The 17,148-nt window shown below is 32.0% G+C and overlaps 1 pseudogene; it reads right to left on the reverse strand.

Moving 5' to 3' along the window:
- Positions 1–9,567: 9,567 nt before the first annotated feature.
- The window catches only part of LOC108214105 (ARM REPEAT PROTEIN INTERACTING WITH ABF2-like), a 53,488-nt pseudogene continuing 45,907 nt past the window's right edge, over positions 9,568–17,148 (reverse strand).

The raw sequence follows: 17,148 nt of genomic DNA on the forward strand, positions 1-17,148 counted from the left end.
ACAATCAACCAACCAAATCCAATCACTATAATCCATATATCTTATCCAATATCAGTCAAGTCATGACACTATGTCATTCAAATCATTTATCATGTATATAATATCAAGAATAAACAGCTATATCACGTAATCATCAATTAATAACAATCCAATAACATATAATCACATTCGGCACCTTTAACAACAATTATTCACATTCTTGACTCCATCATATTATTATGTCATATCAAACTAGACTTTATAAGCTTTCATCTCTCTTTTGTTTCACTTGATTCCGACTTACGGATTAAAAGTTATGACCAAAACCGTTTTCTGATTCCGCTCTCAACATATAATACCTTACACCGATAGCAGACAACCCATTACACATTAAGTCTCCCATCCCAATTGATGTCAAATCAAATCTTGGGTTGAAAATGATTTTTTCGAGAATTTTCCAGAATTTTTAAACATTTTTCGGAATTAAAATCGATAAAAGAATCACTGTTCGAATAAATAATCAAGTCCCAAATACTTGAAATTGGACTTGAAATCATTCATAAACAATTATCGAGCCTTGAAAATAATTTGGAAAAAATATTTTAAAGCTCGAAACTATTTTTCGGAATTTTTAAATCAAAAAGGATTAATTAAATCCAATTAATTAATCAATTAAAATCAATTAATAATTAATTAAAATAATTAATCAATTAATATATAAATTAATTGACCAATTAAAATAATTAATTACTAATTAAAATTAATTAATAAACTAATTTAGATTTATTTTTGAATAAAGAAATAATTAAAAACTATTTTTGAAATTTAAAATCAAAAGGTTTAAAGTGTAACTTTTGGAAAGTTTTACGGCAGGGTCAAAGGTGTAAGTTTCGAAAGTTTGGTGTGAAATTTGTAAAACCTGAAACCAGGGTGGCAAATACTCACCACCTCCACAAGTCAGGGGGCCGAACTGCACTTTGGCAGCCGCCACCCCTGATTTTGCCGGAGGTGGCGATTCCGGCCACTACGGCTCACCAAAACTTCACCCAATCATCTTCATAACAGCAGGAACATGCCCATGTCTTTTTATTTCATATATACTTATCAGAATAGCTGGAATTGGCAAGAACAATCCCGACGCCGGCGGACTGTTCCCCAGTCTCCGGTGAGTCGATTTCGACTCGTTCACTCACAAAGGAACCTGAAATAGACTCCTGGAGATACGCTCTACATGATGGCATCCTTCGTTTCTCCCCAGACTTCTTAAAACAGATTCTACGGCCAAAAATCATAACTTTCCGGCGAAAGCTCAAGAACACTCAAGAACACTCAAGTCAATAATCAAACTAACTTTTCTCTATGTTACCAAAGTCAAAATTCAACATATAATATACCAAAACGACGAGAAAAACATGCTCTACATCATAGAATCATCAAATCACATAAACAGAATCGTTTGCAAAAATTCATAATTTAAACCAATTAACTTCAAATTTTGTAAAATTAATAGTAAAATACCTACGAAATCTGCAGTGAAACCACTGATTGTAATGGATTCTATGCGTCGATAGCTTCGTTTTGACTATTCATACGCCTCCATCGGATTCCAATAACACCTCCAAATCCTCGTTTGATTATGAAGAACACGAAGAACACCGCTCGGTTTCTCTCGGTATTCGTGCAGAGAAACTGGTGAAATGATTTCTACGGCGAAAATAAGCTCTAGAAAGGTCTATTTATATTTACAAATAATTGGTACCCCTTTGGATCGTATATGACATGGAAATACGTATTTAATAGCTTTATATTAATAAAGCGGGGTCCAATCGGTACTGGTTTTCGAGATAATCATCAAAACGGGGCTTTTTAATCAGTCATTAGTATGCGGGTCCCATTGCAATTATTACAAGATAAGGATGAATATAATAATCAAAATATCTAGCTTCACGCTTATCGAGACAAACTGGATAATTATCAACAATTAAAATACCCGAAAAACTCCGCCGGACCGACTCCGGGAAAAACCGTACTCCGGATCGAAAAAGTCAAAACACGAAAAGTGTCCGAAATATTCAAATTAGACTAAAGGTCAGTTTTGTTGAAACTTCCGGGAAGAAAATTTGCTACCTCGTTACGAGTGGACGGTTTTACGGAAGTCAAATAATTAATAAATAAATATAAATATACACAATTAAATCCGTAAATCGATTATAAAATCATCTAACATTCCATAAATCGATATGAAAATATCCAAATAAACTACATTTTATCCTGATCATATAGAAATTGAAATATCTCAAATCCGAGCACATATGAGCGGTCAATTAAATAAATCAGATAGTACAATATTCACAAAAATTCATGTATTAATCATATAATATCCGTTATTAACCACAATTAATTAACAATCAATTCCACCAACACCACTTAATCACATAACACGTATATTCACAGAATATTCATACAGAATTTTCAAAACAATATTTGAAAATCAGTTTTGAAAATACCATTATTTATAAATAACACAATAACCCGGGGTTTAAATATAAAACTTTGAAAACTCATTAAACTGGAATAAAATATTAAATCTTATTCCTTCTTTAAAGAAAATCACCTTTAATACTAATAAAAATATTTTTTAAAAATCCGGGTCATTACATTAACAATCTTGCACTATCAGACAAAACCTTCCTCATTGAAGGTAAACTTTATATTGTTAGTACAATTAATTGGATGAGTAGAAATTCGAGCTGATTAAAGCAACTGTGTGAAATATTATATTCATCATTACTATTATTGTTGTTTTTAATATGATATTCTGACACTTGTAAATGATTTTGTAGGCTGTAATACCAGATTTGAATCTTCCCTACAACGAGAAGGAAGAAAGTAGTGATATTGCTTCCAAGCTAATTGCTTTCGGCTGCAGAGCGTGCTATATTTTTGTACTAATACCTGAAAACAATCAAAAGTGCCCCAAGTGTCGTCAAGGCACCACTCTCTTTGATGATTTTGCTAGAACCCTTGGGCGAAACTAGAAAAGGCCTATAAATCAAAATACTTATTTCGAATAGGCCTTTTCTAGTTTTGCCCACGGGTTCTAGCAAAATCATTAAAGAGAGTGGTGCCTTGACGACACTTGGAGCACTTTTGATTGTTTTCAGGTGCTTTCTTCCTTCTCGTTGTAGGGGAGATTCAAATCTGGCATTACAGCCTATAAAATCTTTCCCAAGTGTTAGAAAAAATATATTAAAAACAACAATAACAGTAATGATAAATATAATATTTCACACAGTTGCACTGTTAACTTTTCTGCGCTTCCGTTCCCGAAACACAAGAGATGTTTAACAATCTTGCACTATCAGACAAAACCTTCCTCATTAAAGGTAAACTTTATACTGTTAGTACAATTAATTGGATGAGTAGATATTCGAGCTGATTAAAGCAACTGTGTGAAATATTATATTCATCATTACTATTATTGTGTTTTTAATATGATATTCTGACACTTGTAAATGATTTTGTAGGCTGTAATACCAGATCTGAATCTTCTCTACAACGAGAAGGAAGAAAGTAGTGATATTGCTTCCAAGCTAATTGCTTTCGGCTGCAGAGCGTGCTATATTTTTGTACTAATACTTGAAAACAATCAAAAGTGCCCCAAGTGTCGTCAAGGCACCACTCTCTTTAATGATTTTGCTAGAACCCTTGGGCGAAACTAGAAAAGGCCTATAAATCAAAATACTTATTTCAAATAGGCCTTTTCTAGTTTTGCCCACGGGTTCTAGCAAAATCATTAAAGAGAGTTGTGCCTTGACGACACTTGGAGCACGTTTGATTGTTTTCAGGTGCTTTCTTCCTTCTCGTTGTAGGGGAGATTCAGATCTGGCATTACAGCCTATAAACTCATTCACAAGTGTTAGAAAAAATATATTAAAAACAACAATAACAGTAATGATAAATATAATATTTCACACAGTTGCTTCAATCGGCTCGAATTTCTACTCATTTAATTAATTGTACTAACAGTATAAAGTCCTAATATAATTAAAATCCAAATTGGTTACCTGACAAAAAAAAATCCAAATTGGTTAAGTTGGTAATATCAAGGATAATACTTGGGTTCAAATTCAACTTACACACATCTTGTTTACCAGACGAAAACATCTCATTCAATTTATACAAAATCCATGTAGATTTAAGAAGTTTGAGATTTAAAATATATTAACATCAAAATTTGGAACATCCAATAAATAAAACAAAACAAGTATCCATCAATTCATAAAATTACCTAACGCGAATTAATAATTTGTATAACAACTTACCAATGTGAATTAGATAAAGTCGCGATCCCAAATATATTTGCACGATATCCACGCTTATAAACAACACAACGCAATTTAATTTGTATAAATCTTTTTGGTGACAACGTTCGTTGTTATAGGTGTATTTATCTATTCAGAGCATAAAAATTTCAGACGAGGAGATGAGATGGGAGAAAGGAGAAATTATGAGAGGCGACTATGAAAGAAATAGGGTAAAAGATGGTACAATATTTATAGGGAAATTTTGTATGTAATTATATGGAAAAGGCCCATTCTAAAAACATATAGGCCCAATTTGAACGAACAAAATTTTATAATAATCATCAAAAAATTATAATCACTAACTTTTTGTACCTAATTTTTAGTAATTATAATGATTATGATTTTTATAATATTTATAAATTTTTTTTGTAAATTTTTAAAAAACATATTTATCAAGTTTATAATTTAATCAAAAACTCATTGAAAAATTATAGATAATACTATATAAAAAAAAGAAAAATAATAATTTATTAATGAGGTTTTTCACAAATACCCGATTCTAGAAAGTCTTTTGCAAAAATACTGTTATTTTTTTAAAAAAATTGCAATTATATATTTGTTAAAAATATAAAAATACCATTTTTCTAAAACTTCTTAACAAAAATATAAAGTTTGCTGTATAATCACAAATGCAACTTAAAAAACGGTTGAACACACACACACACACACAGATATATATATAGGGGTGGAATCTGGTACAAATTTACGAATTTTATAGGTTCAACACATATATAATTTGAGTTCAACATTTTTTAACATTTTTTAATTGAACATCGATTAAAATTGTGTTGCAGAAGTATATAAACTAATTTTTCAATGTATGAACTAAGTTAAACGTATTATATAACTAATATTTATGTTACTAGACCCTACCCAAACCCCAGAGGTATAATTTATGCATCTTTATATATATATTCAACACAATGATAATTAGTGTTCAACACCCAATATTGAAACCAGTTACAAATGTGTTGAATGCACAATTTATTTATGCGTTATTTTAAAAAATTGTGATGTTTTTTCAAAAATTTTCAACATGGATACTTTGGAAGTCGACTCTCAAAATTGCAAATCCTATAATAATCTGTTAAAATCATATTTATTTTAATAATAAGTTGCAACGACTTTCAAAGGTCTCAGAGATGAGTTCTCCTGCTGAGCCACTACTAATATAAAAAAAAAGTAACAAAAAAACTAGTAAAATCAAATTAAAAAGCAAAAGTTGTATTTAATTGCATTAAGTTGAAAGATATTATTACAGATTTTTTCAAACGATTGTAAAATTACAAATTAAACTTACAAAAAAAATAGTATTTTTGATCAATACCCTTTACAAATTTTATAGTTCTATGTCTCCCTGGTAATGCACATATTAATGTACTTACCCCCTAAATAAAAGTATTAGTGCTCGTATTAAAAATAAATATATACAGTCAGCTAATATACAATTTTATCTTATATATATTTATCAGTTTATTAAGTCTCAAACCTTATTTAACATCTGCAAATAAATTAAAAGTTTATGAATTATTTTCCGACGCATTATATTATACTTTAACCATACACAGTTGTACACATAACTATCTAACTTTCAAATTATGGATTTCATCCATTTAAATATCTCACTCATCCACAACATATCATAATATCCTGACTTATGAGAGTGTCCAAAACTCTTGCAAATAATTTTTTTTAAAAATATAAAACAACTCTACACACCAACCATATGAATTATATGTATTACTAATTTATTGAAATACTATAAAATGAACATTGATATATAAATTAAGATCACATATATGGATGTTTGTCTTCATAAAATTTACCAAATCGAATATTTTTTTTTTTTTAATATCATTAAGCTACTTTATGATACAAATACATAATAATACAAACTTTGTAATTCGCCTTCTTTATGATTCGGCCCTGTGGCTCTTAAGAAAACTGACACTCATTACATGTTCTCTCATTTTCTTAGAGTTTATTGAACAATATTTTAAGTCGGGTTTATGTCAAAGTAGCCACTCTTTGCATTCAAATGTGTCACTTGATTCGTTCTCAAACGGAGCTCGTTCAAATCACTTGAATCTATATTATATGCACCACTTCGTTAAATTTCTAAAAATATAGTATAAAATATTATAAAATTGTGGTCATATGCTCATAAAATATCTATTTGACTTATAAAATATAAAAACAACCAAAATTCCAAAACCTAGTATATTAATTTTGTCTTTTTTTCCAACATTATTTTGAGAAATTCACGAGAGTGAGATATATGATGATTTAAGGGGTCGTTTGGTTGGAGAGGGGGTATGGAGTTGGAATGAGGAATTGGGTTAAGCTGGTATGGGTTTGAGGTATCATATCTGATATCTGGTGTTTGGTTGAGTGGTGGAATGAATATGGTTGAATTATAATATTTATGAGTTATTAATTGTAATTAATTTAAAATATTATTAAATTAATATTTATATATATTTTTGAGTCATTAATTTCATTTTGTATTAATAATCTACATGAAATGATAATAATAATAATAAAAATAAAAGGAAAAAAGTTTGATTCCCTAAACCCATGTTTCATACCCACCTCCCCCCTTGGGTATGAAAATCTCATACCTTGTGGGTTTGAGGAATGGGTTTGAGGGAAGAAAATTTTCAACCAAACACCAGGTATGGGTTTGGAATGAACAAAACCCATACCTGATACCAGGAAAGCGTGAACCAAACGACCCCTAAGTGGTTTAAACGAGTTCTAGTTGAAAATATTCCAGGTTAGATATTTGAGTGTAACGAGTTACCACGTGAGTATAAACCGCTATCTTAAAGTGATTGTTGTAATTTGAAATATATCAATATACCACCTACTGCAGCTATAATAATTTTACAGGATGAGATATTTAGTGTGTAATCAGTTGCTTGTTATTGGGATCTTATTTCATATTGTGGATCAGGGGTCAGCAAAACCGGATCGGAACTGAAACCGAAAACCGAACCCGAACAATTTAGGTTCGGGTTCATTTTTTTCAAAATTTCGGTCAATTCGATTTTTTAGTCTGAACCGAAATTTATATTGGTTCGGTTCGGTTTCTAATATAGTATTTCAGTTTAAACCGAAATAACCGAACTTTTATTCAATATAAAATTATATACATTACTAGATACCAGTTACTACAGTCCGCATAGCTCCTAAAAATAAAACCATGAACACCCAGTAACCCTAGTCGGTTAGTCCCAACTAAGGGTGACAGTTTCGGGTAATGGGTTGTGTTCGTGTCAGCAATCGGGTCAATTTCGGGTCAAGTTAAAATCACTTAAAATTGAATAAAACTGAAAATTGAAGTTATTAGAAACGAAATTCTAATTTCAGGTCATGTCGGGTCCATTTCGTATCAAAACAGATGATTTTCGGGTCACTTTCGGGTTTTGTCTCAGTAAATCAGGTTGCGGATTTGGGTCGGGTTCGGGTCGTGCTGGCCCTAGTCCTAACCAGTGAAGCGGCGCCTCACTTAACAGAACCACGATCCACGAATTCAATCACTTGATTCAGTTCATCACCAACTCTCCTCTCTGCTGTCCAGGTCCGCTAGTTTTGAATTTCAGACCATGCACCTTAGTCCTACTTTTTGAATTCAAACTTTAAATTTTGTAATTTGTGGTGAATGAATCAAGTTGCATACTGTTTCTGATATTCATTTTTAATGCATGAGATTAATGTGTTAAATCATGAAGCTTTGTTCACTGAGATTATAGACTCTTCACAGCTTTTTTTTTTAAATTTCGGTTTTTTCAAATCGAAACTGAAACCGAACCGAAATAATTCGGTTGGTTCGGTTCGATTTAAAATAGTGGTTCAGTTAAAAAAAAAAAAAACAGTAATTTGGTTTTCAGTTTTTTCGGTTCGGTTTGGTTTTGAACTGAACCGGCCGAATGCTCACCCTTATTGCGGATTCAAAGAAGCTATTTTGGTAGATTTTTTTTTTTTTTACTTTAACAAGGATGAAAAAAATAATAATCAATTTAATTTTTTTTTCCCATGCTCCTTAAGCTTGGATAGGTCTTGAAAGTTCTCTTATAAAGTAATCACGCATTTCCGGCGTCATTCTATTTAACAAATGAAGAAACCTGAAATTTCATGAAGCAGACATCGATAGAGTGTCAATATTGAATAAATGTTATAATTATGTAATTTGTTTTATAAATCATTTGGGAGCACCTATTAAAATTTAAATGTTAGGATAGCTCAGTGGTAAAGAGCTTATCCTCTGTCGTCCCAGGTCCTGGGTTCGACCCTGGCTCACCCGAGAATTTCGTAGAACAGATACTCATTTGTAAGGCTATAAGCCATATTTGTCAAAAAAAAATTACCCACATATACTATATATAAAAGAGTAAAGTGCATTATGAGTATTCCTACTTTATTCAAGACACTATTTGTAACACTGTAGTTCAAAATCGACATTGCATTACACTTTGTTGGATTCCGTTAATCTGGGTTAACTCCGTTAGTAATTTAAGGAGTAAAGTGCACTTTGTGTACTCACACTTAACTCAAAAACATCGCTTGCAATGTTGTGATTGAAAATTTACAGCAAAGTCCGAGTACACAAAATCCACAAGTGAGAGTAGGCAAATTGCACTTTACTCTCTAAATTATTAACGGAGTTAACCCAAATTAACGTAATGCAACAAAATGTAATGAAATACAAAATTGATATTGCAGGTGCTCGATTTTGAATTACAGTATTGCAATTGGTGTCTTGAGTAAAGTGCGGGTACAAAAAATGACCTTTACTCTATATAAAATAATAAGAAAACACTAGCTATGTCGGTTTAACACTTCTTCTTGATGCAACTTTGATAGTCAAATCTGGATTTAATTCTTATATGGATTTTATGGACTAGGAGTCTGCAATTTGCACTACTACAAAATAAGCTTTTTGCATCACACTTTCAGCGACAGTTGTTTTCAAAACTGACACATACTTCTTTATATATGTTGGCTGACTGATGTCTAAAATATAGATTGTGTGTAATACCCATATACAATAAATATTATAAAAGCTAAATCTCTAAAATAAAACTATAATCAATTGGTTATTTAATCAAATTTTAATACATTATCATATAATTTATCATATAATATATAAGTTATTAAAAGAAACAAAATTGTTAATTTTGATCAAGACTAGCTATTAGGTTTACTCTTGCTTCTAAACTATAATTTTGTTAAATAAATATATTATAAACTATATTAGAGAGAGACTACGTTCAACATATGATAAAAGTTCAGAGAGTTACAATGGAACAAGTGTTTTCTATAATTTTTCATCTCTGCTCAGAATGAATTTTACAATCGCTGACCTAATTAACCAACAATTTTCCCTTGCTCCTTAAGCTTGGACAGGTCTTGAAAGTTCCTTTACAAAGTAATTATGCATTTTCGGTATCATTCTGTGTAACAGATGAAAAAACCTGAAATTTCATGAAACATATATATGTAGAGTATCAGTTATAATTTCATATTTAGAAAATTATTTGGGAGCACCTATTTAGAAGATTGAATGTTATTGGTTCTAACTCGTTGCCAACATTTACTATATAATGCTAATAAAAAATACTAGTTACGCCAGTATTCCACTTTTATCGAGAATGCACTCACACAGTTGATGCAACTTTGATGATCAAACCGGGAAACTCTGAATTTAATTCCAAATTGATTCCATGGACCAGGAGTTTGCAATTTGGAGAGAATTTCATCATTTAATTAATGTAATCTTCCAAGTGCTGATTGAAAGATGATGCATCTCAACACTACTGAATCAAGCAATTTATCATACACCAAGGAAGCATGAGTGCAGGTGGGGGGTGCGTAGTGTGGGGATACGGAGCTTCTGCAAATTTAAAATTATGGAGATTCAGATGCCGGGAATTCATATGTATTAATATAGTAAATATTTATGTAGTATATATATTTCAAGAGTTTTATTTATATTATACTAAATAGTCAACTAAATAAGTTCATTAACGAGTGCGCATTTGCAGGCAAGTGGTGAATCCCTCTTTCTACTAGTACATCCATTATAGTTTTTTACGATTTTACATGGACATGTAAATTTTCTTTTCGTGCTTAAAGTAAGAAAGATGGACATTACATAAAAAAATGGTTAACCTACCCGGGCAATGCAACCAAGTTGTCAAACTCCCCCAACACAAAGACAATGCAGGCGTCCCTCAACACCATAGAATTACAGGCCTCTGATGACTCATATGTGAGGAAGAAATTGTCCACCTGAATATTCTTTTTTGAAATGAACAGAAAGTCATGTGGTCAGCAATAAACACATCACACATACAAAAGTTTAGATCAACATAGCTACTTCACTCACTTGCTTTATGGTACATTCGCACAAATGCTTTAGAACATCCAAACGATATTCATGGGCAGCTTTCAGTAGATCATGTGCCACATATAGAGTCACAATCACCGACCCGGTGTATATGTATCTGCAAGCAGGAGAAGGATGAAACAATAGCATCATGACGACGAAGGGACCATCATAGTATTTTATTTGCTAATCTTTACTAAAAGTGTGAGAAAGGCAACTGCACCTCATCATCAGCTCAAATACTTCCCACCTAATATCAGAAATCTCGATATCCTGTGCCTCCCTTTCCTACAGTGTTTTTATTCGAAATTCTATAACAATAAGCAAATAATTAATCCATTAAGAGGATTAAAATTTCTGAAATCTGCAGCTTAATAATTTGCTTCAGATGCTAACGTATTACTTTATTTATTTAATTTAAGTTAAAAGAATCTTTAAAATGACAAAAAAATCGATACCATGTAACCACTGTCAAAAAATTCTTGAAATGCATCAGAAGCACGAAGAAGCCATATCTTGTGAGCGTGAAATGGCTTACCTGAAGGATAGGACAAGGATATAAAGCTTATTACATAGAGCCAATTAGTGGCTGCTTCAATCAGCTTGAATTTCTACCCATCCAATTGATATTACTAGCAATATTAAGTTTACCTTCGATTAGAAACGTAACATCTGATAATGTAGGATTGTTAACAAACTCCTTGCCCAAGTAAATCTGCAAAAAAAACAATGGTGTTTGCAAATTATATTGATCCAATGCTTACTGTCCTCAACACAGAAAATGAAAAACTATGTCTTTTGGCATGATTTGGTTTGCGAGACTACTAGCATTAAGTATATGTACTTAAAATTTAAAACTATGTGCTAAATCAGTTGAGGCATGCAAGTATATTAGCGAAGATAACTTAATAAAAACCTAAAAAATAATTAGGCTTGTACATCAGAAACATGTTCTGCAGTTAACAGCTCTAGCGTGAAAGCAAACAAGATAATATTTAGAGTAAAGTAAACTAAAACAGAGCAGCTAGTTATATACTTCAATGATGCAATTAGTAGAGACAATCACAATACCAAACAACAATTGGACTCACCTATGAGTTTGAGGATGTAGGACTAGTGTCTACTGGAAAAAGGGAGCCGGCTTTGTCAGCCAACTTGTATAGAGCCTCTGACGCAAGTTGCCGGAGTTCTAAATTCCACGATTCTAAAAGGTCAAGTAGAATATGTAGTCCTATAACATTAAGAGTGCACATGGAGTAAGTATGTGAGTTTAACAGTAAATTGAGCAATAATCTCATGAATTTACCTCTGTTTTTAATGAAAATTGATTCTTGGTCTTCAGGTGAACAAAGGCGAGCAAGAGCCAATGCAATCCTCCGCTTGATAGATCTGTCAGCAGCACACATTAGGTACAACAAATGGCTCAGCACCTGAGAACAAAAACTAGTAAATAAGCATGTTTACCGGTAATGATTATTTGAAACTAATAAACTAAAAATTAACGAGTCTGATCGTCTACATACAAATGCCTCAGTAAGAAAAGAAGTTCCAAAGCTTACCTAAACAATCTGCCAACAGAATCAGCTAAAAATAAATTTAATAATTCAACAATTCATGAAAGGAACTCACACGTCCATTGATCTTCCTCTCTAACATTTCCAGTGTTTTTGCAACACAATACTTTGTTGCCTGTAGTTAAACAAAAGGAAGGAACCAAACAATAATTAATATTGGCTAGACTAAACAAAAATTCGTGTAGTGCATTGGTGTATTTGCACTTTGACTGATATTCCACTTGCAATACTATCACTTCTAAAACTAACATTTGTAATACTAAAATTTACATTTGATCGCTTTACTGCTGCACATTTTGTCTACAATTATAGAGATTTTCCTGTCTGTCCTATTCTTATTTCATTAAGTGTATTTTAGGGTTGGAACAAACATATATTATGTTAGATATAATTGATGATTACTAATGTTCTTAAAGTTTGTTTTAGAACAGGAGTGATCAGAGTTTAAGCTGGAAGCTGATTAGAGTTTAATAAAGTCTGACCAGAGTTTGATAAAGTCTGATCAGAGTTTACATAGTCAAGACTCGTCAGAGTTTACACGTGGAAAGAGCTCAGAAGCGGATATACTTCAAGGAAGGATAGAAGCGGAGGAGTGATTTGCTGACTATGGAAACCAAACAGAAAACAGTAGCAATCTTTGATTGATAGAATACATAGCTGATTTATAGGATATCAAATCAGAGATTGATTTTGTAACTATGTCTATATAAACACAGATTAGGGTTACTCTATACGAGTTGAGTTATCGAGTATATTTTACAAGAACCCTAGCAACTCTTAGTGATAACATATAAATCACTAAGAGAGTTTTTGTAACCGATTAAGCTTTGTGAATAAGAGTTTACTGCTTTCAATCTCTTATATTGTCATACTGTGTTATTGATTGTGTTCACTATATTAACTTATATAGTGAGGTTATAGGACCTAACAAGTGGTATCAGAGCCAGCTCTGTTAAGATAACTACAGTGAGATCTTAATCACAATCATGTCTGAAAAATCACAAGCTTCGTCTTTTAGAGTTCCAGTCCTTAAGGCATCTGAATATCCAGTCTATTTAATTTCTGTGTGTGTACAAATAGTTTGATTTTTAATTAAGTCGTACAACCAGGCACAGGTTGTATTTTGATTTATGTTTTTTTTACTAAATCTAGTAGATCTATAATTATTTGTAAGTAGACCTGATAATTCGGATCAGATCGGTTTCGATCGTATCCATTTAAATACTTTTGGTTCTAAGTTATATTGACAAGTTTCAGTTAAGATAAAGATCTAATTCATTTGGGTCTAATGATGATTTTGCATAAGTTGAACCGGTTTGGATTCCAAGGATTGATAGTCGTTCGGCTCAAATTCTGGCAAAATAAGAATTATTTTGGATTAATATAAGATCAAATTCTATTAGAATCATCATATCTGGTTTGAATATTTGATGATCAGTTGTCTAGTAGTCTTACTTTTCATTTTAATGCTATCAAATTAATATTTTATTATATAATTTTCTTAATTCCCATTTTAATTTAGCTTATACTTGTTAGTTTGAATTTGTCACATTGAACGTTAAGCGATATTTATACTTAAATTTGTGACATATTTAATTGATGTCAATGATTGATGGCTATTTGGATTAATATAAGATTTATTTATAATTGTGAATGTTTTATAATTGCATTAAATAATGAAGAAAATGCTCCATGCTGTCAAGTATACATCCTTCAACGACGGGTAAGTTTTTAATTAAATAAGATTTATACAAAATCTTGTTGGTTATATCTATTATTCAATTATAAATGTACGTGATTGAGCGAGGCCCGCCATGTGTGCTTGCAGTACAATACTGTTTATGTACTTGGGATCATGTTTCAATCTAAATGTTTGATTCAATCAAATGAGGACTCCAGTCACTCTACGAGTCCCCCGCTTTGTGAAAATCTGAAAATTTCTTCAAAGTGTGAAGTGTTCCATAAAAATTACAGGTAAATTGATATACTTGCTTGTAAATAACTCCAGGTCCGTCCCAAAACGAACCCATCTTTTCAAAAAACAAGATAGACGAAAAGGTTTTATATTAGCACTCACACACTGCCCAGTGTAAGATATGATAAAAATAAAATGAGTAAAAAATAGTTTTGCATGAAACAAGCTAGATCAGGAAATTTCACGAGGACCAGAGGCTCTTAGTAAAGCGGTATAGACCTCATCCCCTTTACAGAGAGAAATGGTCTATTTTATCACAATTTAAAAGTGAAAGGTCCAAACTATCACATATTAATAAGATAGACTTTCATATCACAACAAAACGCAATTTGAAATCACGTTTTCGGAAAAGGCAAAATGAAATGACGATATCTTTCTTTGAACAAGGCAGATTGGTTGGAGGTAGAACCAGAAAACAAAGACGCTGTATAAAAATGCGTTATTAAAAAACATAATATGTTATTACGCAAAGAGCAATTACTTTGCTTGAGACGTGTGACGTGCAAGTTAATATATGTAGGACCCACAAAAGCACTGTGATGTCTGGCGTGTAGCATGTGCTCTGTGTCAGTCTCTCCACCACTCGAGCAGAGTATAATCCTATTTATAATTTGATAACGCAACACTGTTAAACGTTTTTTAGTGATATAAAAGACCTTAATTTTAAAATGTGATATTTTGGATCTTTCTATTTGAAATTGTGATAAAAGGGCCAACACCCCTTTACAGAAGGTTAAAGGTTTATATATTGTCAAACACAAGGTAGGCATATGAGTGTCTTCAATTATTAAAAGAAGAAAGAACATTTTGAAGTTAAACCTTCGAAGAAATTGTTTCTCGCACAGTTTTAAAGAAAATTTGATTCAACTCTAAGCTTGCACTCTATATATTAATGTTGCTCACTTAGGTATATAATATTCTTCAATGTACTTAAAGTTGAAAATTAAATCTTTCATCTTTCTGTTGGACAAGTTCTGAAGAAAGTCACATGTAGTAGTCTCAGTTTCAGGTAATCCGAAGCTTATAAGACAGTGTGCATGCATTCATCATTTATAAATTAATAATGAAAGGAAAATGGTATTACATACTTCAGTAATCTGGTAACACCAGGTCTTAGAGCAGCTAGACACATGCGCCGCTTCAGCAAATGGTTGATCAAAGATGATTTGCCAACATTTTGGATATCCTACTATTCCAGCTCGAACCTGGAAAACAGTAAAGAATATCCTAATAAAGCAAGTCCTAATGTCAACTTGTCAGGTGGAGAAGTACGATTTATGAAGGTACAAACTTGAGTATACTTCAGTTTACAATAAATACTGTATATATATATATATATATATATATATATATAATGAAGAGGTTGCATATAAGTTTATTACCTAATAAATAGCACTGAATATATGCATCTCTCTCTCTCTCTCTTTAAGGAAAAGCGGAGTACCCAGTATATCCCGCTCATAAAGCAAGGTCTCAGGAGGGTAGAATGTAGGCAACTTACCCCTACCCAAGAGAGTAGAGAGGTTGTTTTAAGAAAATGTCCCCTGCATACAGGGTAAGGAGTTGACCCTAATAATTTTTTTAACCTATAGGCTGCCCAAGGAGAAATCCAGGGTTATGACTCTTTCCTTTAGCCACTTTCAGTTCACATATACCAAAATATTAGAACTCAGATCTCTACATAAATAAGTGCCTCCTGATACTCACTAGTAGCTTGACAACTGAAAGATATGATTCTCACTGCTCAATGACGGATTTCTTGCTTAGCGGGATGTTTAATATGAACACCATATGTAGAAAGAAAGTAATTGATATGATGTTAGTGAATCATGATGAAATGTCCACACAATCTGTAAACTAGAGTAACATACCGGACGGGGAAGTAGCCCTTTTGCTCTGCGCTTTATATTTACTCCAGCAGCTAGGGTCTTTGCTAACCTCCCCATCTTCGAGGCTCCCTGCACTTTCAACATGACATGACTTTTAAAACCATATTATAGTGAGATACCCACAAACAAAAAACCAAAAGAAGTATCGTGACATACCATTCCAAGCTTTCCATTGGCGAAGACAACCTTAGTTCCCTGGTTGGCATAATAAGATGCCCAGGCATTACGGTCGACAGCGGATATCATGTTTTCTCTGTTTAAAACTAAGATTCTTTTTCGGTTACCAAGCCACGAATCCATCTGCTCACATAAGTTCCATAAAAGAAACGTATACATTTAGGAATACAGGTTTTAGTTCCTGGCTCAAAATGGCCTCAAATTTTACAATAAAAGATATACATTGATACAGCAGCAAGCTTTTCACATTATATATTATGTAGTACCGATAATAAATTTACACACATGTGGGTTTTAAACAGGAAAATGCATAATTTTAAGAAAAATGCATCATTGCAAAAAAACTTTTCGTAACTTGCAACAGATTTTCATATCTTTTCAAGATTTTTCTCTTCAATCCAGACATATTAGGTATGTTTGATTTGGCTTAGATGGATGAAAATAAGGGCAACAAAACATCTAGCAAAAAACAAATAAACGAAGTTACACCAATTTCCAAGAAGATAGAGGACAAAAAATATTATAGATGTCAAGAGTGTTACAAAATAGAATTTGCAACCCGCTCTCTTTGACACAAAGAACTGTTGAAGATGCACTACTTGAGAAAGCGAGACTTTTAAAATTGATAAAAAGCTATTAAGGGTTTTAAATTCAAAGTATTGTTTAAAGTTAATTGAAAAATTCCTAACATTGTTGAATATCTTTAAACACTACTGACATGATTTAAGCAGTTGAATCCATTAGATATTGTGAAGTCAAATCTGAAATTTTCTTTTTAGCTTTTATGTTCAAGTAG

The sequence above is a fragment of the Daucus carota genome, chromosome 3 (genome assembly GCF_001625215.2).
Source record: "Daucus carota subsp. sativus chromosome 3, DH1 v3.0, whole genome shotgun sequence".
Taxonomy (NCBI): Eukaryota; Viridiplantae; Streptophyta; class Magnoliopsida; order Apiales; family Apiaceae; genus Daucus; species Daucus carota.